Source organism: Myotis nattereri, assembly GCF_964212035.1.
Source record: "Myotis nattereri genome assembly, chromosome: Y".
NCBI classification, from domain to species: domain Eukaryota; kingdom Metazoa; phylum Chordata; class Mammalia; order Chiroptera; family Vespertilionidae; genus Myotis; species Myotis nattereri.
Genome location: NC_138094.1, coordinates 30,049,409 through 30,072,374, shown reverse-complemented (window position 1 = coordinate 30,072,374; position 22,966 = coordinate 30,049,409). Strand labels below are relative to the sequence as shown.

The 22,966-nt window shown below is 41.9% G+C and overlaps 1 pseudogene across 1 annotated transcript in view; it reads left to right on the top strand.

Moving 5' to 3' along the window:
* Positions 1 to 15,213, top strand: part of LOC308512410 (centriole and centriolar satellite protein OFD1-like) — a 160,431-nt pseudogene extending 145,218 nt beyond the window's left edge. The window contains exons 13-15 of the transcript in view: positions 5,316 to 5,467; positions 6,123 to 6,275; positions 15,148 to 15,213. The product of the transcript in view is annotated as a centriole and centriolar satellite protein OFD1-like (transcript). The remainder of the gene's footprint in view (positions 1 to 5,315; positions 5,468 to 6,122; positions 6,276 to 15,147) is intronic.
* Positions 15,214 to 22,966: the final 7,753 nt, after the last annotated feature.

The following is a 22,966-nucleotide window of genomic DNA, read 5'->3' as shown; positions in this document are numbered from 1 at the left end:
GTATTTTACCACTTTGGTTAAGTTTATTCATAAGTCTCAATTTTTTGTTGTTGTTGCAGTGCTAATTGGGATTGTTCTTTTATTTCTCTTTCTGAGCGTTCAATATTGGTATATAAAAATGCCATAGTTTACTGGGTGTTAATTTTATATCCTGTTATGTTGCATCCCTGTCTTCCTATTCTTAGGGAAAATAGTTTTAGTTTTTAGCCATTGAGTATGATATTGGCTGTAGGTTTGTAATATATGGCTTTTTAATATGTTGAGATATGATCTATTTCTACTTTACTGAAAGTTTTTATCAAAAAAGGGTGTTGGATTTTGTCATGCTTTTTCTGCATTGATTGAAATGATCATGTGATTTTTGAGTGTTGCAGTCTGTTAATGTGATATATCACATTTATTGATTTGTGGATATTGTACCAGCCTTGCATTCCTAGAATAAATGCCATTTGGTCATGATGTATGGTCTTTTTAATGTATTGCTGGATCTCATTTGCTAAAATTATGTTGAAGATTTTAGGGTCTGTATTCATCGGGGATAATTCTCTTTCTTTGTAGTGGCTTTATCTGGATTTGGGATTAGGGTAATGCTGTCCTCATAGAAAGTGTTCCTTTCCCTTGGATATTTGGAATAGTTGAGGAGATTAGGTATTAGTTTTTCTTTGAATGTTTGATAAAACTTCCCTATGAAGCCATCTGGACCAGGACTTCTGTTTGCTGGAAGTTATCTAATTACTGCTTCAATTCCATCAGTACTTACTGGCTTATTCAGGTTTTCTGATTTTTCCTGATTGAGTTTTGGAAGATTGTATTTTTCTTATTTGTCCATAGTCTGACAAAGCAGTTACCTTTTTGCTTAAGACAGTTCTTCAGAAACTATTCCATTTTGGGAAATCATAGTATAAAATTGAAATGGCGGTTAATACCCATATACATCTTCAATGTGATTGTAGTATGTTAATAATTCTTTGTTTCCTTCATGTCTTTAAAAAAAAAATAAGGACAGAAGAACCTTTATATTTCAGTTTTCAGAAGAGCTGATGACATTGGAGGAAAACTCGTCATCAAACTTGTCTGGCCCACTTTCTCTTTCTTCTTACTGTCTCTAATTTACACACTTCCCTCCCCTGTGTGGAATCAGGGAGGAAAGCTCTAGGGGGAGATTAGAGCTTTGTCTCATACTCCAGCCAGATCTTTTTCTCCTTGAACTAAAGAGTTTAAGCCTCAAGCTTGAAAGGAGATTTCTTAAGTAAAACCACCTCTTGTTTTTCCAGTGTTTGGATGGGACTATCATGTTCAACGCCTCTTGTAAGTAGTTTCTTGGTTCAAGTCAGCATACTCAGGGAGATGAGGAATTGCCAAAGGAAACAAGACTTTGAAAGGATTGTTCTCACTGATTCCAGGGTACACCATCCTGTAAAGCACTCATTCAGCGAGACTTCATTGAGAACCTTCACTTCATATATGAAAACTCTATCACCCAATATCACCTCATTGATTTAATTGTGAAAAAAGAAAAACAAACACCTCCTGTGTGCTGGGTGCTGGGCATACTGCAGTGGGACAACCCAAGCCCTTTCTTCATGGAGCTTCTAGTGGGAAAGTCAGCAGTCAGCTAGCCATCACCAAGACCTCTGATGGGATAGATACTGAGTAGGGGCAGTGGCCACCCAAGAGTGGCTGTGATAGGTTGTTTCGCAGAGACCTGGGTGAGTAGGAAATAAAAATAATACAATAAAGGAAACCAACTGAGTTCATAGGTGTTCTATCTCAGAGATAGAATGAAAATTATAACAATGGCTTTTAAAATTATTCTTAAGTAATGTTTACATTGATCATTGAAAAATTCTCTTATAATCATCATTTCCCCTCTTCGTTTGGATACAAAGGGAAGTGAAAAAATCCAAAACTTGATATCTTTGAGATGTCCAGTGGAAATACTAATTAGGTAGCTACAAAGTACAGTCATGCACCATTTAATAGCAGGTATATATTCTAAGAAATGTGTCCTTCGGGAATTCATTGTTGTGTGAACATCAGAGTGCACTTTTGTAAATCTAGGTGGTACAGCCTCCTGTACATCCAGGTAGCCTATTGCCCCTCCGGTGCAAGCACATACAGCATGTTACTGTACAAAACAAGATTAAATCAAGCACAGGAGAAAATGACGCCATCGAGAGATGTAATAAACATGAGGTATATGAAGTTGCTGCCCATATAACATGGGATGCTGTTTCACAGCACACTTTTCTTTATCATTAGAAAAAAAAAAAACACTATAAAACAGTGATTAAAAGGGTAGTGTAGTAAATACATAAACCAGTGACATGGTCCTTTATTATATTTATTAAGTATTAGGTACTAGACGTAGTTGTATGTGCTGTACTTTTATATGACTGGCAGCACAGTGGGTTGGTTTACATTAGCATCTCCATAGACACGGGAGTAATGCATTGTATTACATTACCATGTGGTGATAGCCACACCACTTAGACAGTAGTGATTTTTCAGCTCCATTATAATCTTACCAGAGGCCTGGTGCATGATTTTGGGGGGTCCCTTGGCCTGGCTGGTGAACAGGGCCATCTTGTCCACTCCTGATCGGGGCCTACTGGCAGGGGTGGGGTCGCGGGAGCAACCATGGGAAGTTGTCTGGTCATGGGAGCTTGGCTGTGGGAGCACACTGACCACCAGGGAGCAGATTCTGCCTTGAGCATCTGCCCTCTGGTGGTCAGTGCACATCATAGCTACCGGCCAGTCTTAACCGTTGCTTGGACTTTTATATAGAGAGAAGATGGGACCACTGTCATATATGTGGTCTGTTGAACGAAATGTTGTTATGCAATGCACAGCAAAGATATAGTCCTTTTTTCTTCTTTATTGTTTAAAGTCAGCAACCAAACAGCATTTCTATTTTGAGATTGCTATTCCATGTGATAAAGTGATGGCATTTAGGTCTGCAAGCAAGAAGAAGATTGCATTTCTGCCTGTGAAAATGATCAACTGCCTCCTCTGGTATTTGAATTTCATGACCAGGAGTATGAGTCCGAAATGACTGTGTTGTTTCTGTCCTGTTAGCAAAAACCTTCAAAATCCTTTGGTGAACCTATGAATTTGTCTCTTAGCATTGCTGGGGGGAAAGTGTAGCCTACAAAAGTTTAGGCTCTTCCAGAGCCAGAGGAGAAAGGCAAGCATAGCCATCTGTGGGATTGACATTGAGTTAAACCTGTGACAGGTGAGGACTTTTGCTTTGAGCTACAGGGAATAGACAAATAAAGCCTGGAACAATAGATGTAGAACAAACAGATTCATGTGGTTGTGAGAAGGCAGGTACAAAATACTGTGTAAATGTGGTGGTGGAGAGGTGTCACTTTAGGAATACTGTTTTTCTTAGTGGCTGTATCTTGTATTCCTTAGCCAGAAGTGTGCTAAGGTTCCTTCTTATCCACAACCTCACCAGCACTTATTGTATGACTTATTAATGGTTGCTATTCTGGCTGGTTTGCAGTGGCACCTCATTGTCATTTTAATTTGCATCTCTCTAATAATTAGTGACATTGAGCCTATCTTCATGTCTCTTGCCATTTGTATGTTGTCTTTGGAGAAGTATCTATTTAGATTTTCTGTCCACATTTAATGGGGTTGTTTTTCTTTTGGTGGATTATCGGAGTACTTTATGTGTTTTGGAAATTAACCCCTTACCATATGTATTATTGGCAAATATGTGCTCCAATACAGTGGATTCCCTTTTCATTTTGATGCTGATTTTTTTTTGCTTTGCAGAAGTTTTTTTAGTTCAATGTAGTCTCATTTGTTCCTGTTTCTCAAGAATGTTGAGGCTAGGGGACCCTACCCCCCTCCCTATGTGGGAGTCTGTTCTGTGGTACTCTTTCCCCCTCCCTACTTTGGAGTCTGTACTTGTTCTTTAACAAATCTCCGCCTTTGCTATACCGAAGAAAAAAAAAAACACAAAAACAAAAACGAATGTTGTGGCTATTTTGGGGTCTTTTTCAGTGTTCTGTATCTCATTTGAATGTTCAGAACATTCAAATTTATATGCAAATATAAATTTTTTGCATATTTCTAGATCTGTGAAATATGCACTTGGCATTTTAATAGTGATTGCATTGAATCTAAGGATTGCTTTGGATAGTAGGCACATTTTAATGATATTAATTCTACCAGTCCATGAACATGGTATATTCTTCTGTTCGTTTATCTCTTTTTTCAGGGTCCTGGGCACTTGCTCAGTGGTGGGGTTGTGTGGGAGAGGTGGGAGGAAGTGAGTATTAGGTTAGGGAGAGATTGAAAGCAAAGCACAGAGCAAGGGAGGCACAAATATACCCAGGTAGCATGAGTCTGCTGCTGGAGGTGCAGTGTTCCCAGTGCAGAAGTAGTGTACTATTTCAGGTCAGTCCGGAAAGAAGGTGTGGACACCACCAGAGCAGAGACAGCAACAGAAATCCAGGTCTTCTTTTCAGGAAATGAAGGGTGCTGCTGATGGTGGTTGCTTGAAGGCAGAGAGACTGATGTCAGGGTGAGCACATTGATTAGGTTATTTCAGCTCAGCTGTCCAGGTAAAAGGTGAGAGGTAGTCTTATTGCAGTATCTGGGGGAGTTAGAGCCTGTAAGCCCTGGTGGATGAGTGAATGTAGTGTAGAAAGGCATGATAAAAAGGGACAGGAATGATAACTTCAGGTCTGAAGCTGATGCTGTGGGATTTCCAAGTGTTGATGGTAGGGAACTGGCCAGAAATGCGGATGAGACTCGGGGAGAGATCTGTGCTAGAGAAAAAGATGTGAGAATGATCAGGGCAGAGGTAATAGCTAAAACTCCAGGAAGGGATCGGCCCAGGGCAAGTGGGAAATGTTGGTAAGATGACTAGGGGGGTTCAGGGGCGGGGTGCTGGTTTTGTACTAATTTTGTACTGTTCTGGGCGGGAGAGGCTCGATTGCTTTTGTGGGAATTAGGGGAAGAGTTATACAACTGCTGTATAAATACAGACTAATGTTTAAGTTAGAATCCTAAATAGAGAGTTACAACTGAGGATAGAGGCAGAAATGCAAGGCTTGCGAAGGGCAGAGTACAGAAGAAGGGGTGAGGAAGATAAGGAAATGTGTTGTGGCAGGAGGACAGTTGAAGTTGTTCATGGCAAGGGTGACTTGTTTTCATCTAAGTAAAGTAAAAGGCAGATGCTGTGCCAGGTGTGGGGCTGGAGGCTGCGAGACCATGAAGATGGATCAGCAGGCCAACACAATCAACTGAGAGTTGAGCTGTCTCCCTGGGCCTCTGCTCTTTATTTTCTGTCTCTTTAGGTGCAGATGAGAAAGAAGTTAGAGAAGAGAGTGAAGAAGAAAGAATATGGAACCTGCTGAAAGAACAGAAGCTGAGAGAAGAAAGAAGGCAGAATGAACAGAAAGCTTTGGAAAGAGAACGGAGAAAACTAGAAAAACTGGATCGAGAAAAGGTATAATAAGCATAGCTCAGTTCTCCATGCTAGTAGGTAACTTTTAAAAAGCTTGCTGCAGGCATCCCAATCCTCTCCTGTGCTTAAGCCCACTGAAAAGGGCTGTACATGGGCATAATAGGAGTCTCATAGGAAAAGGGAGCTTTGCAAGTCTGTGAGCATGCATTCTCATGTTCCTGAAAACACACTCGGAAAGGAGATGGACTCTGCTTTGCTGTAGAACTTCCCTGTGTAAGGGGTTTCAAGGTCAGCTGGCTAGGACCAGAAGAAACTGGGGGAGGTGGCTGCCAATCTGGTGGCTTCCTCAGGCTGCCCTGCCCTCCTCCCTCCTCATTGTCTTTGACTTTCTATGTCCTGATTCTGGTCCCAGGCAGATGGATTACCCTGCTACTTCTCATGCCTGCTGGACCTTACGTAGATTAATCTTCTGTATCATGTTCCTTGAATTCCTGGCTCATTTGATCTGGAACACAGACACTTTAGGCACAGTAATTCCTATTCTTCATTACATGATATATTTGTGCCACTTTGATAGTAGCAACGAATGAAACAGTTTTCTGTCATGCACATGTCACATAAAGAAACAGAGTTATAGTACTATGTGTTTTTCAAATGTATATGTGTATCTCCTATTTTGCTGGTCATCTATTTACAGCAGATTATTGAAGAGTCTTTCAAGACGGAAATGGAGAAAGAATTAGAAGTGAGTGCTCAGGAAATGAAAGACAAATCTGTTTGTGGTGAATATGCTTTAAAGAAATACATGCATATCACCCAAAAGGACCAAGACCTGAAGAAGGTGGATAAGGTACTGATGCTATGGACCAGTGGTCTGTATGTGAGGATGTGAGGGCTTCTGTGGTTTGTTAGAAAACCTTGGGACAGGAGTTGGAGACAAAAGGTAACAGCAGAGGAAATCCAAAATTCAAATGGAGCCTCAAGTCGTATGTATATTACACTTCTGACAAAATGTTATCTCCTTTGCTTGGGCCAAAGAGTGAACAGATCTTGATTGGTAAGGTTTGTAAAATTGGAGCTATCTCATTATTTTCAGAACAAGAATGAAAGTGCTATCAATGAAAAACAAATGGATTGGTACTATCTGAGACATGAATTCTATATAATAAAATCCTAATATGCAAATGGTTGAACCGCAGAATGACCAGTCATTATGATGGGCACTGACCACCAGGGACAGATGCTCAATACAGAAGCTGCATCCTGGTGATCAGTGCGCTCCCATAGGGCTCATGGCTGGCGAGCGCAGCGGTGGTGGTGGGAGCCTCTCCCACCTCTGTAGCATCGCGAAGCGATCAGTGGGACATCCCCCGAGGGCTCCCAGAATGTGAGAGGGTTCTGGCCGGGCTGAGGGACCCCCTGAGTGCACGAATTTCATGCACTGGGCCTCTAATATATTACATAAGTCTAGAATACTATGGCTATTGAGAATGCGCACAGGACAGTTAGAGTGCTTGCTAAATTTCACATCTAAAAGTCAACGTTTTGGACTCAAATTATATTTAGGCAGTCCTCGGGTTACGTTGAACTCGATGTATGTTGTTTTGTGGTTACATCACTATCTCCCATTTACAGTGTTAATAAAAAAAAGTTCCGTCATTTCGACATATGTACATATGTGCTTTGTTTTTTATTATCTGCCACAAGTAAAGGTCAGGAATTGTTATCTTGCTTTAATTTTTTTTTTTTTTACTCTTTCACTTCATTACTGCTGTGTATGTGCTCCATGTGAGTGATGTAGGTGATTCTATAGGTGGGTTCCGACTTAACGGGGAAAATCGCATTATGTCGCGATATAACCCGAGGACCTACTGTATATTTCAAAAAGTTTTCAGCCCAACCAGCATGGCTCAGTGATTGAGTGTTGACCTATGAGTCAGAAGGTCACAGTTTGATTCCTGGTCTGGACACATAACCCAGGTTGCTGGCTCGATCCCCAGTGAGGGACGTACAGGAGGCAGCCAATCAATGATTCTCATTGTTGATGTTTCTATCTCTCCCTCTCCATTCCTCTCTGATATTTTATTTTATTTTATTTTATTTTATTTTAGTATTTTTTATTGTTTTATTGCTTAAAGTATTATAAAGAGTATTACATATGTCTCCTTTTTTTCCCGCCCTTGACAATCCCCTGGCCTCGCTTACCCCCAGTGTCTTATGTCCATTGGTTATGCTTATATGCATGCATACAAATCCTTCAGTTGATCTCTTGTCACCCCTCTCCAGCCACCCAGCCCTCCCCGGCTTTCCCGCTGTAGTTTGACAGTTTGTTTGAGGCAGCTCTGCCTCTGTATCTATTTTTTATCATAAGTTTATAATGGTCTTTATTATCCATAAATGAGTGAGATCATGTGGTATTTTTCCTTCATTGACCGGCTTATTTCACTTAGCATAATGCTCTCCAGTTCCATCCATTCTGTTGCAAATGGTAAGAGTTCCTTCTTTTTTACAGCAGCATAGTATTAAATCGTGTAGATGTACCACAGTTTTTTAACCCATTCATCTACTGATGGGCACTTAGGCTGTTTCCAGATCTTACCTATGGTGAATTGTGCTGCTATGAACATAGGAGTGCATATATCCTTTCTGATTGGTGTTTCTGGTTTCTTGGGATATATTCCTAGAAGTGGGATCACAGGGTCAAATGGGAGTTCCATTTGTAGTTTTTTGAGAAACTCCATACTGTCTTCCATAGTGGCTGCCCCAGTCTGCATTCTCACCAGCAGTGCACGAGTGTTCCTTTTTCTCCACATCCACTCCAGCACTTGTGTTTTGTGGATTTGTTGATGATAGCCATTCTGACAGGTGTGAGATGGTACCTCATTGTTGTTTTGATTGGCATCACTCGGATGATTTCAGTGACTTTGAGCATGTTTTCATATGTCTCTTGGCTTTCTGAATGTCCTCTTTTGAAAGGTGTCTATTTAGGTCCTTTGCCAATTTTTTGATTGGATTATCTCCCTTTTATTAAGTTGTATGAGTTCCCTAGTTGGAGATTAAAAACTTATCGGTGATAACATTGGCAAATATGTTCTCCCATGCAGTGGGTTTTCTTGTTGTTTTGTTGATAGTTTCTTTGCTGTGCAGAAGCTTTTTATTTTGATGTAGTCCCATTTGTTTATTTTCTGTTTAGTTTCCAATGCCATAGGAACTGTATCGGTGAAGAAATTGCTTTGGCATATGTCTGAGATTTTGTTGCCTTTGGATTCTTCTAATATTCTAATGGTTTCTGGTCGTATATTTAAGTCCTTTATCCATGTTGAGTTTATTTTTGTGTGTGGTGTAAGTTGGCGGTCTAGTTTCATTTTCTTGCATGTATCTGCCCAATTGTCCCAACACCATTTATTGAAGGGACTATCTGGACTCCATTGTATGTTCTTGCCTCCTTTGTCAAATATTAATTGAGAATATTGGTTCGGGCCCGTTTCTGGGCTGTCTGTCCTATTCCATTGATCTATATGTCTGTTCTTGTGCCAGTACCAGGCAGTTTTGAGAACAGTGGCTTTGTAATACAACTTGATACCTGGTATTGAGATCCCACCTACATTGTTCTTTCTCAGGATCGCTGCAGCTATTTGGGGTCTTTTTTTATTCCAGATGAATTTTTTGAGAGTTCGTTTTAGGTCTGTGAAATATGCCATTGGTATTTTAATGGAAAGTGCCTTGAATTTATACATTTCTTTGGGTATTATGGACATTTTAATGATGTTGATTCTACCAATCCAAGAACATGAATATTTTCTGAATAGAGGTCTTTTACCTCTTTAGTTAAGTTTATTTCTAGGTAGCTTAGTATTTTTTGGTGCGATGGTAAATGGGATTGCTTTTTAAGTCTCTCTTTCGATAAGTTCACTATTGGTGCATAGAAATGCCATAGACTTCTTGGCAGTAATTTTGTATCCTGCTACATTGCCAGATTCATTTATTAAGTCTAATAGTTTTTTGATGGAGTATTTAGGTTTTTTTATGTATAATATCATATCATCTGCAAATAAAGACAGTTTTACTTCTTCTTTTCCAATTTGGATGCCTTTTATTTCTTCTTCTTCTTGTCTAATTGCAGTGGCTAATACTTCCAGTACACTGTCAAACAGGAGTGGTGAGAGTGGGCATCCCGGTCTTGTTCCTGTTCTTAGGGGAAATGGTTTTAGTTTTTGCCCATTGAGTATGCTGTTGGCTGTGGGTTTGTCATATATGGCTTCTATTATGTTGAGGTATGATCCTTCTATTCCTACCTTGCTGAGAGGTTTTATCAAAAATGGGTGTTGAATTTTGTCAAATGCTTTTTCTGTATCAGTTGATATGACTGTGTGTTTTTTTTCTTTCAATTTGTTTATGTGGTATATCATGTTTATTGATTTGCGGATATTGTACCATCCTTGCATCCCTGGGATAAATCCTACTTGTTCATGGTGTATGATCTCTCTTGTGTACTGCTGGATCTGATTTGCCAAGATTTTGTTGAGGATTTTGGCATCTATGTTCATGAGGGATATTGGCCTGTAATTCTCTTTCATTGTGTTGTCTTTACCTGGTTTTGGAATTAGGGTGATGCTGGCTTCATAAAATGAGCTTGGAAGTGTTCCTTCCTCTTTAATTTTTTGTAGTAGTCTGAGGAGGATAGGTTTTAGTTCTTCCTTGAATGTTTGGTAAAACTCCCCTGTGAAGCCGTGTGGTCCTGGGCTTTTGTTAGCTGGAAGCTTTTTGATGACTCTTCAATTTCTTCCATAGTTATTGGCCTGTTGAGATTTTTAGATTCTTCCTGATTGAGTTTTGGAATGTTGTATGTTTCTAGGAATATGTCTTTTTCCTCCAGGTTGTCTAGTTTGTTGGAGTGGAGTTGTCCATAGTATTTTTTAACAATCATTTGTATTTCTCTGGGGTCTGTTGTTATTTCGCCATTATCATTTCTGATTTTGTTTATTTGGGTCCTCTCTCTTTATTTCTTGGTGAGCCTGACTAGAGGTTCAACAATCTTGTTTATCCTTTCAAAGAACAAGCTCTTGGTTTCATTGATTTTCTGTATTGTTTTTTTTTTGTCTCTATGTCATGTATTTCTGCTCTAATCTTTATTATCTCCTTCCTTTTGCTCCTTCTGGGCTTTCCTTGTTGCTCTCTTTCTTATTCTTTGAGAGGTAGTTTTAGATGATTTACTACCATTTTTTCTTGTTTGTTGAGATAGACCTGTAGAGCTATAAAGTTCCCTCTCAGGACTGCTTTCATTGTGTGCCATAGGTTTTGGATTGTTGTGTTTTCATTGTCAGTAGTTTCCAGGATGTTTTTAATTTCTTCTTTGATCTCATTGGTAACCCAATCAATATTTAATAACATGCTATTCAGCTCCTAAGTGTTTTTATTTCTAAGTGTTTGAAAATGTTGAGTTGTTTTTATTCTAGTTTATTTCTAGTATTATGCCCTTGTGGTCTGAGGAAATGCTTGGTATGATTTCAATCTTCTTGAATTTGGGGAGACTTTGTTTGTGACCCAGTATGTGGTCTGTTTTTGAATATGTCCGATGAGCACTTGAGAAGAACGTATATTCCGTGGCTTTGGGGTGAAATGTTCTGAAGATGTCAATTAAGTCCATCTGATCTAGTGAGTCATTTAGGATTGCTGTTTCTTTACCATTTTATTTATTTATTTATTTATTTTTGTCTAGAGGATTTATCCAGTGATGTCAGTGGTGTATTAAAGTCCCCTACTATGATTGTATTGTTGTCAGTCTCTCCCTTGATATCTTCCAGGAGGTTTTTTTTTATGTATTTGGGTGCTTCTGTATTGAGTGCATATATGTTTATCAGGGTTAAATCCTCTGTATATTCAATCCTTTAGTATTATGAAGTGGCCTCCCTTATCTCTTATTATGGCCTTCACTTTGAGGTCTATTTTGTCAGATATAAGTATTGCTACCCCAGCTATATTTTCATTTCCAGTTGCCTGAAAGATATTTTTCCATCCCTTCACTTTCAGTCTGTGTGAGTCCCTGATTCTGAGGTCAGTCTCTTGTGGACAGCAAATGTATGGGTCATGTTTTTTTTTTGTTTGTTTGTTTTGTTGTTTTTTTTATCCATTCAGCCACTCGATGTCTTTTGGTTGGAGCATTTAGTCCATTTACCTTTGAAGTTATTATTGAAAGGTACTTGTTTGTAGCCATTTCTATTTTTTCTGTGTGTTTTCTTTCTGAGCTTTTTATTTCTTCTTTTTACACTGATCCCTTTAGCATTTCTTGCATTGCTGGCTTGGTATTGATAAACTCCCTTAGCCTTATTTTGTCTGTGAAGCTTCTTATTTCTCCTTCAATTTTGAATGATAGTCTTGCTGGATAGTGTATTCTTGGATTCATTGCTTTGCTTTGCATCACTGTGTAAATTTCCGTCCATTCTTTTCTGGCCTGATGTGTTTAGTTGAGAAATCATATGATAATCTAATGGGAGATCCCTTGTATGTAATTTTCCGTCTCTCTCTTGCAGCCTTTAAGATTCTCTCTTTGTCCTGAACATTTGCCATGGTAATTATGATGTGTGTTGATGTGGGTCTTTTAAGGTCACCTTGTTTGGGACTCTCTGTGCTTGTATGACTCTTTTTTCTTCCCCACCTCAGGGAAGTTTTCTGATATTAGTTCTTCAAATAGGTTTTCTAAGTCTTGTTCCTCTTTCTGTTGTTCTGGCACCCCTATTATTCGCATGTTGTTTCGTTTCATGTTGTTCCATAGCTCCCTTAGGCTCTCCTCCTGTCTTTTAATTTTTTTTCGCCAATTGCAATTCAGTTTGGGAGTTTTGCTTCCCTGTCTTCTAATTCGCTAATTTGGTCCTCTGCTTCTCCTAGTCTACTGTTGAAACTTTCAATGGTGTTTTTTATTGCAGCTATATCACTCTTCATTTCTTCTTGGTTCTTACATAATTTATTGATTTTTTTTATCTGTTTCTTCTTGCTTCTTGCATAAGTTGTTGAGTTTTTCCTTCATCCGGTTTATGCACTCTAAGACCCTTAATCTGAATTCTTTTTCTGTCATGCATGCCTCGGTTTCACTTAGCTGCTTTTCTGGTGAGTCCTCCTTCTCTTTCTTTCGGGGGTTTCTTTGTGTACCCATGTTTGATCTCACCGACATATCTAGATGTTGAGTCATTCAGCGACTGCTCCTTGGGTGGCAGTGGCTCCTCGGGCTGTGGTTGCTCCTCTGGCGGTTATTGTAGCAGCTGCTCCTCAGTTGGCAGCAGCTCCTCTGGTGGGTGCTGTTCACAGTTGTGGTGGCTCCTCTGGCTGGTGGCGGGAGGCTTCACACACAGAATCTGTTCCTGAGACAGAGGATGTGCTGATCACGAAGCTGCTGTTCCTTGGTTGGGGCTGGCTACGCACGCAGCTGCTACTCCTTGACCTGGGGCGGACTGCTCACGTGGCTGCTGAACCTTGATTGGGGGCTGGCTGCATGCTGCTGTTGTTCCTCTGTGGTGGGCTGCTTGTGGGGCTACTGCTCCTAGTATCGGCTGCTGCTCATCAGACAGGTGCAGGCTGTTGTGGCTCTGCTCCTCCGGTGCATGCTGTGTAGAGCTGCCACTCACCAGATGTGGCCGGTCTGCTCATGTGGTTGCTGTTTCTTGGACCGGGTTCGGCTGCCGCTGCTCCTCGAATGGGGCCAGGCCACTTGCAGAACTGCTGCTCCTCGGATGGGCACACAGCTGCTGTTCCTTGGATTGGGCAGGCTGCTTGTGCGGCTGCTGCTGCTTGGACAAGGGCAAGATGCTTGTTCAGCTGCTGCTCCTCGGACAGGTCAGACTGCTCATGTGGTTGCTGCTCTTCGGCTGGGGAAGCGGGCTGCTCACACAGCTGCTGCTCCTTGGATAGGGGCAGGCCACATGAGGCTGCCTCTCTTTGGCTCGACGCAGGCTGCTCACGGGGCTAATGCTCCCTGGACAAGAGTGCACCGCTCACATGTCTTTTGCTCACGTGGTTGAAAAAATAATGTGTACAGAAGTAGGAAATAAAGGAACAAACAACAAAAAAAGGAGAACAAAGAAAGAAGAAAGAATAAAAGCAACAAACAAAAAAAAGGGGGGGGGAACAAAAAAGAAAAACAAAAGCTAACAAAATAATAAATAAAATTGAAAAATTGAAATGTCATTCCTTTGGCTGGGTTAAGATCCCAGTTTTCTGGAATGTCTGTGATCTTCTGATATTTTCAAAATCATTTTTTTAAGAGTTTCAGAGAAATCAAAATCTACACTAATAAAAGAGAAAAATGGTAATTGGCGTACGGCACTACCCTTTTCATTGGGTAATCAGGGCTATATGCAAATTAACTGCCAACTGAGATGGCAGTTAACTGCCAACAAGATGGCGGCTAATTTGCATATGTAGGCACATGCAGGGAGGCGAAAGGGAAAGCAGGAAGAAGCTCCCTGCCACTGACAGTGATGGGAAACCCAGGGGGTAGCTAAGAGGTGGGGGGCAGTTCAAAGGCGGCCCTGGGGCCACCTTTGCCCTGCCCCCCAGCCATGATCTGAAAATCAGGCGCCTTTGCCACCCTGGCCAGTGATAGCAGGAAGTAGGGGTGGAGCCAGCTATGGGAGCTGGGCACGGTCGAAACTGGCAGTCCCGAGAGCTAGGGGTCCCTTGCCTGTGCCTAAAGCGGAGCCCATGATCGCGGGGCCGCTGCAGCTGCGGGTCCCTGCTACCCGAGCCGGATGCCTCAGCCAGAGGCGTCCTGCAGGGGCAGGGGCGGAGCCCGCGCGATGGCGGCGCCCCCCGCTGCCACTGCGGGTCCCCGCTGCCCGGGCCGGATGGCTAGGCCAGGGGCGTTAGGCCTGGGCAGGGGCGGAGCCTGCAACCACTGGGAGCTGGGGGTCTCCTGCCCAGGCCTAATGCTTCGGCCAGAGGTGTTAGGCCTGGGCAGGGGCAGAGCGGGGGATCACGGCGCTGCTGCCGCTGCGGGTCCCCGCTGCCCAGGCTGGACGCCTCGGCCAGAGGCATCAGGCCTGGGTGGGGGGCGGAGCCGGGGATTGGGGGGATATGATGGTCCCCTTGCCCAGGCCTGAAGCCTGGGTCAGAGGTGTCAGGCTTGGGCGAGGGGTGGAGCAAGCGATCAGAGGGAGATGGGGGTCCCCTGCCCAGGCATGATTCCTGGGCCAGAGGCCTCAGGCCTGGGCGGGGGTCAGAGCCAGTGATCGTGGGGAGATGGGGGTCCCTTGTCCAAGCCTGACACCTCTGGCGGAGGCGTCAGGCCTGGGCAAGGGGCTGATCAGGCGATCGGAGGGTGATGGGAGTCTACACCTCTGGCCGAGGCATCAGGCCTGGGCAAGGGGCAGAGCCAGCAATCGGAGGGGTCTGGGGGTCCCCTGCCCAGGCCTGACGCCTGGGCCAGAGGCATCAGGCCTGGGCTGGGGGCAGAACCAGTGATGGGGGGAAATGTGGGTCCCCTGCCCAGGCCTGACGCCTCTGTCAGAGGCGTCAGGCCTGGGCAAGGGGCCGATCCTGCGATTGGAGGGTGATGGGGGTCAACGCCTGAGGGCTCCCAGTATGTGAGAGGGGGCAGGCTGGGCTGAGGGACACTACCCCCACACACACACCCGGTGCACGAATTTCATGCACCGGGCCCCTAGTTGTTTAATAAAATTAATACATTAATACACCTCTAATTTCAAAATTATTCTTTCTCCTCTTTTCAGAGCTCAATAAAGAGTGTCAGAGAAGACTCACAAGTGGACAAGCTGCTCCCTAGTGATAAAGATTAAAGGTATGCTTTCCCCAACATTGTGTTCTTATGCAAATCATTCATCACATTGCTGACTTTGTTAGCCCAAGAGCATTGTTCATATGTTGAGGTCTGCCTCTAAGAAACTATTGAATTAATCAAAATTACTGACTGCCAAAAGAATCTTTTACATTTTGAAGTTATGATATGGCTACTGATTAGGAAAGGAATGAGAACATTAGAAAGGTCCCCTAATGAACTGACAAGAATTTAACAAATTTTTAAAATTTTTGTCTTTCTCTAATTTAGTTTCACAGGGCTGTCTCATGAAGAACCAGATGACTTCTGGTAACCACCTGTGTTGCCCAGCTTTTTTCTCATGTAACACAATGTAATAAATACAATTCTCAATAAAAAATGTTTGTTTAATACAGGGTGGTTTCTTTTTCATCATTTAATTTGGTACTCTAGTGTATAAAATTAAAAATAATCAGAATTCCTCATACTTAGACCTTTCATTACACTAGAATGAGCTGTTACGTGTTTTTTTCCTCATCTTTGTGTTAGATATTTCTTTGAAAATCATGTTATTGGTCAAATTTCCGGACTGCATTTTGGTCGTTTCTTCTGTGTTCCTTGCTCTCCAGAGTTGGGCTATTGCCTGTCAAACCAGAGGCCATCTTCCCCAGCACCATCCTTCTGATTTGTCCCTCAAAATAAAGACAAAGGTTTTTCATTCTAGGTGCCAGAAACAGCATAGTACACTGGGCTTTATTTCTGACATCTTTGTCTTGAGAATGAACCCAAACCCTGAGAAGAAAAGGTAACAGTTACTGAGCACTTACTGTGTGTCAGGTATTCTTTAAACTTGTACCTGTATTAACTCACTTAATGCTCATATCAGCCATATGAAGTGTGACTGCCTGCATTTTATAGATTAGGGAACGTGGGACACAGAGGTTAGAGACTTGACCAAGGTCTTGTGACCATCCAGTTGTGCAGCCAGGACCCAGGTGTCTAGACCAGCATCGCTGCCTCTAGCCTGGGCTGTGCTGGAGCTGCTTCTATGGAATACATCCCAGGACTGGGAATGGCTCAGCCCCTAGAAGCTCTTCCAGAATGGCCTTTAGAAAATGCACTTCACCCAAATCCAGCCTAACACAGGAAGGATTTATCTGGTCAGTCCTTCCATGAAAATCCTGGAGTGGATCATCTTCCTTTACAAATACAAGCTAAGCTGAATTGTTTTTGCCATTAATACTTGTCTAGCCCTTGAGTTCTACAACAAAATGATAAGGCTTTTTAGTGTTATTCTTTAGGCTTTAAGAAATTTATCTTTGAAGTATTTTTAATCCTTGACAATATGTTTTTCATTTCTTAGTTTTTTTAATTTTAGAGACGGGGACAGAGAGAGACATCAGTTTGGTTGCCTCCCCTACGTGCCTGACCAGGGATCAAATCTGCAACCTGGGTATGTGCCCTGACAAGAAATCAAACCTGTGACCTTTTGGTGCACTCCAACCAAGTGAGCCACACCAGCCAGGGCTATTGAAGAATATTTTGGAAAGTAATTGAAAGAATTTAAGCACTATTTTTTTTTGTCACAATTAGCATAAGCAAAACATTTACTCATGTTGCCACCAAGAATTTGACATCTCTTGCAACAGCTCTTAGATAACATTATTTTTCTTCCAGCTTTATTGAGATAAAATTGACAGAAGATTGTGAGTTTAAGGTAAGGTATATAATGTGTTCATTTGGCACACTACTGCAGAATGTTTGCCACCATGGAATTCAATGACACCTGCATCATGTCATATAATTATCAAATATTTGTGGTGAGAACATTTAAGACCTACTCTCATCAATATTCAATTATACAACATAGCATTATAACTATAGTTACTATAACACATAATAGATTTCCCAATCTTACTCATTCCCTAACAGGGAGTATATGCTTTTTGGCCAACATCTCTTTTTGCCCACTACTCAGCCTCTGGTAAACCCTTACTTTAGTCTCTGTTTATATGAGTTCTTTTTAAGATTCCACATATAGAGATTTAGCATTTGTCTCTGTAATTTATTCACTTAGCATACGAATCATCCATGTTGTTGCATATGCGAGGATTTCCATGTCTTCTCATGGCTGTGTTTCTAGGAATTTATCCAGGATGTTCAATTGTTGGCCTGTAATTGTTCATAGTAGTCTCTTACACACACCCACACATATTTTTCTCCATTCATCCCTTATAGACACTAGGCACTTAGGTTGTTTCTATATCTTGGCTATTGTGATTAATGCTGCATTATATCTGCTAACATTGGAGTGCAGAGTCTTCAGTATTCTGTTCTCATTTTCTTTTGATAATACCCAGAGGTGGAATTGCTGATCATATGGTAGTTCTATTTTAAATATTTTGAGGGACCTCCATATTGTTTTTCATAGTGGTTGGACCAATTTACATTCTTACCAAGAGTGCACAAGGGTTCCCCTTTTCTCCATATTATCACCAACATTTGTCTTCTTTATGATAGCCAACCTAAATGTGTGAGGTTATAGCTCATTGTGGTTTTGATTTTGCATTTCCCTGATGAGTGATTTTGAACACATTTTCATGTACCTGTTAGCGATTTGTATGTTTTCATTGGAAAAACGTCTTCAATTCTGCCTATTTTTTGGATTAATTGTTTTTTGTTTGTTTTGGCTTAGGTGCATTTTATTGGTTTTCTGTCAGAATCCTTCTACAAAAGGGCAAAGTTAAAATCCAAGTCCCTAATAAGGCAGTGAGAACCCTCCCCTTTACCCAGAGCCCTCCACCCTTCTCATGTTCATGGAGGTGGAGAGGGGGCTAATTCCATCCCACTTAGTGGGCTCCGTTAACGTCATAGGTAACATACAAGTTTTACATTTGTCACAGACGTGTTAGAAACCCCAAAAGGGGAAAGACCTTCCCCCTAACTCACCCTGCCCCTCAACCCCACCCCTCACACGTTGGTCCTGGCTGCAGGAGCCTGTCGTTAAGAACTGGTGCCATCCAGCAGGAGTTCTAACCCCAAGAAGGCCGCGGCCAGGTTATAATCCAGGAACATCCGTCCTCCAGCAGCACTGCGGAGCCCAGCACCATCTCACTCCCGGAGGCCGGCTATGTGCAATCTGGGCCAGGGAGAAGCCGAGGATGGGCAGGGAGAAGCCAAGGATGGGGCCGTGTCCGGGAGCTGGTGCAGGTAAATGCAGTCAGACTTGAAGGGGCAGCGGTCATTCCCCCGCGCAAAGTACCAGCATCGGATCTGGCTGGTCCGAGCCTTGAAGTTCCTGATGATTTGCACCTTCTCTGCCCCCCTCACTCACCCAGAATTTGTGGGGGATGATGTAGCTGGAATAGACACGGCACTGGGGACAGGCCTTGATGACATTCAGCGGGAAGTGCTGGCGGCTCATCCGCCAGGTGCTCAGGCAGCCCAGGCAGTGGGCTTGTGTGCAGTTGGGCAGGATGCCGAAGATCCGCTTGCCCTCCGGCTTGTCCCACACCTTGTCCATGCAGATGCCACACACGACATCGCGGCTGTCTTGCTCCCTCGCAAGGTCCGTGCTCTGAAGTGGGGCCCAGAGCCCCTGGGCAGGGTCTGACTTAGGCCGAGACTTCTGGGAGTAGCCGTGATCTCCATCAGGTGATGTCAGCCACCAAGCTCCTCATTCCGGCTGGCCAGCCCCTCGAGGCCAGGCTCCGTGTCCCAGATGGCCTCAGCCTCGGCCTCAGCCCCTCCCCAACCCACAGCCACTGTGGGCAAGTAGGTGGGCTCGGAGCCCCTGCGGGTCAGCCCCAGCGGGAGTCCTGGCTGGGTGACAAGCGGCTAGGAATGGCGGCGGCCCCCACTGCAAGTGGCCCGGGGGCTGCGGGTGCTGATAGCTGCACCAGTCTCCATGGAAGCAGAATCCTCGCTGAAGTACCTGCAGTCCTGGGACGCCTTCCTGTCTTGAGCAAAATGGCAGCTGGATCCCGAGTGATGGGCCCGTCAGGTAAAGGTCCTGAATGGCCACTGGGAGTGGGGTCTGTCCTCCTCACCATGGCTGCCGCCACCGCCACCGCCATCCAGCCCTGCAGGGTCCATGCCAGCTGTAGCTCCTAGTGCCTGGATTGTTTTTAATGTGTTTTGCTGTTGAGTTGTATGAAAGGGACAGAATATATACTTTGGATATTAACCTCTTATCATATAATAGTAGATGAATTGTGAATACTTCCTCCCATCCTATCTAGTTTGCCTTTTTATTTTGTTGATGATTTTCTTTGCTGTGCAGAAGCTTACTTTGATGTAGTCCCACTTATCTGTTTTGGCTTTGTTAGCTTTGCTTTTGGTCTTAACCCCCCCCCCCCAAAAAAAAATAATAATAATTGCCAAATCTGTTAAGGAGCTTGCTTATGTTTTGTTCTAGGAATTTTACTGTTTCAGGTCTTACATTCAAGTCTGTATTCCATTTTGAGTTGATTTCTGTATAGGGTGTAAGATAGCGGTCCAATTTTTATTCTTTTGCATGTGCCTACCCAACTTTCCCGATAAAATTTGTTGAAGAGACTTCTTTCCTTATTGTACATTGTTGGCTGCTTTGTCATAACTTAATTGACCATATAAGCGTGGATTTATTTCTAGGATCTCCATTTTGTTTCATTGATCTATGTATATTTTTATGCCAATACCATACTATTGATTACTATATCTTTGTAACATATTTTGAAATCAGAAGTGTGATGCTTCCAATTATGTTCTTAACATCATTTTAGCTATTCAGATTTTTGTTGTTTTGTGATTTTATACAAATTTTAGGATTTTTTTTCTATTGCTATGAAAAAAAATGACTTTGTAATTTTGATAAGTGTTACATTGACTTTTTAGATCTCTTTGGGTAATATGAACATCTTACCAGCATTCTTCCAGTTGAGCATGGAATATTTTCCATGTATTTGTGTCTATAGTTTCTTTTATCAGTGTCTTACAGTTTTCAATGTATAGATGTTTTATCTTTGTTAAATATACTCCTAAGTATTTTCTTATTTTTACTAGAGGCCCAGTGCACGAAATTCTTGCACTGAGGGTCGGGGGTCCCACAGCCCAGCCTGCCCCTTCTTATAGTCCGGGAGCCCTAGTGGATGTCCTACTGACAGGGAGTGGGCCTAAAGCCACAGTCTGGCAGCAGAGGCTCGGAGCAGGCCCTCTGTGTGTGTGTGTGTGTGTGTGTGTGTGTGTGTGTGTGTGTGTACGCTGGGGGCCTGCCCCCAGCCACACTGCTGAGGATTGGAGCAGGCACCCCTCTGTGTTGATCTCTCAGGCTCCTGGCCGCGGCTGCGTGTTGTTTCCTCCCTTGAGCGTGGCCAGGGTAGGGGGGAAGCTTGGCTTCCTCCATCACCGGGGGCAACTCAAGCCTCCTGCTCCATGGCTGCTGGCATCTTTGTTGGGTTAATTTGCATACTCTCCTTGATTGGCTGGTAGGTGTAGCTTAGTGACACCAATTTGCATGTTTCTCTTTTATTGGTGTAGATACTGTTGTAAATGATAGTTTTCTTAATTTTTCTTTCTGATTTTTCATTGTTAGTGCATTGAATTTTATATATTGGTTTTTCATTGTTTATAGATTTTTCTTATTGGTTCCAACAGTAGTAGGGTACTTAGGGATTTCTATATATGATACCATGTCATTTGCAAATAGAGACACTTTTACTTCTTTCTGATTTGGATAGGTGGGTTATTTATTTCCTAATTGTTTTGGCTGGGTCTTTCATCCTGTGTTGCATAAAAGTTACAAGAGTACACATCCTTCTGATTTTAGAGGAAAAGCTTCCGGCTTTTCACTGTTGAGTATGATGTTAGTTGTGGATTTGTCATATATAGCCATTGTTGTGTCTCAACAAACTGGTATTGGCACAAAAACAGGCATAGATCAGTGGAATAGAATAGAGAGCCCAGAATTCAATCCACGCCTTTATAGCCAATAAATATTTGACAAAGGGGGCAAGAGCATAGAAGGGAGTAAAGACAGTCTCTTCAGTAAATATTGGGAAAACTGGACAGATACATGCAAAAAAAAAAAAAATGAAACTAGACCACCATCTTAAGCCAATCACAAGAATAAACTCAAAATGGATTAAAGACAAATATAAGTTGTAAAATAATAAAAATCTTAAAAGATTACAAGTAGTAAAATTTCAGACATCTCTTGAAGCAATATATTTTCTTATTTGTCTCCAAGGAAAGAGAAACAAAGGAAAAAGAGACAAATGAGACTACCTAAGAGCAAAAAGCTTCTGTACAGCAAAAATGTGGCAGAAATCATGGGAGAACAATCAGTTAACACTCTGAGGGAGGAAAGTTTAACCTTTATTTCACAGATCTGCTAGTCCAAGTAATTCCAGATTCAAAGCCGGAACTGAACTAGTGGGGAGGCTCTGACCTATATATCTCCTCCTGTGATGGGCCCCAGAGTCCCAGCAGCTCTGACTGTCAGTCTTGGCTCCGCCCAAGTGGGCTGTGGCAGGGACCTGGGATTAGGCTCTGCTGCTCCACCCAAGTTCAATACTCATTCTGCAATCAGAGGCATCAGATACTGAAAGCATGTTCTAGTAGAGTCAATATTAAAAGGCAGAAGAAAAGTTATACAGATATAATGCACTTGGAAAAATGGCCAAAGTTATTAAAAGGCAAATATAAAACAAGAGGGTGCTTTTACCATAGAGTAATTTCATAAACTAATGCAGAAATTAAGAAACATTGTGGTTATTTTCAAGTAACTGTAGAGCAAATATCTTTCCTATGAAAGGTCTTTTACACAATAAAAATCAAATACACGAAAGACCTAAAAAATGTAAACAATGTTTATTTTGGGTAAATAATAACTACATAATTAACATAAAATAATTAAGTGAATTTCAAAATCAAACTTAAAAATTACAAGCAAAGCATGCAGTCTGTGTTAACTAATTTCTAGTAGTAAAAATACATTTTTCATTTTATAACTATTTCATTCCAAAAAAGTAAAAATTCTGATTGGGAATTTTTACAGTTGATGTGGCAACACTTTTTCACATTTATTTCCCTCATCTTTCCTACAAAATCTACATTTCAAGTTCCTTATATTTCAACATATTTAACACTTTCAGATCCAGGAACAGTTTTTCTTCCCATAAAAATCTTACATGTAATTTGAGAACTGGCTTTGATAAATCAGCTACTACTCAAAAAGAATTTACAGTTACCAATTTTGTGGGCTCTGCAAGGAAAGACTGTGTTGGGGGAAAAACAGGCCCGCCCATAAAAGTCCTTTATCACAGAAAATAAATGGGTGGTCTTTATTTTACTTCAAATCTTTATCTGATTTATTCAAGGGGCATTTATTTGGTAGTGATCCATGTAATCAAAGAGCTAAGTAATATTGAGGCAAACAACTTATCTGACAGTTCAGGAAAAGGTTATAAGGATGCTCAAAGAACTTAGAACTACAAGGTACTTAATGAAAACTACAACCACATGAAAGAGAATATAGAAACCATAAGAAATAACCAGTCAGAAATAAAGGATACAATATCTGAACCTGGCCAGTGGCTAAATTAGTTGGAATATTGTCTCATAAACTAAAAGTGGGTTCAATCTCCAGTCGGTACATTTGAAGGAAATCAATTATTTTTCTTTCACACTGACATTTCTCTCTCCTGAAAATACATTTAAAAATACCTCACTTTTAACTGCTCATTAAAAAAAAAAGAATACTAGTATGATATTTGAAATGAGGAATACACTGAAAG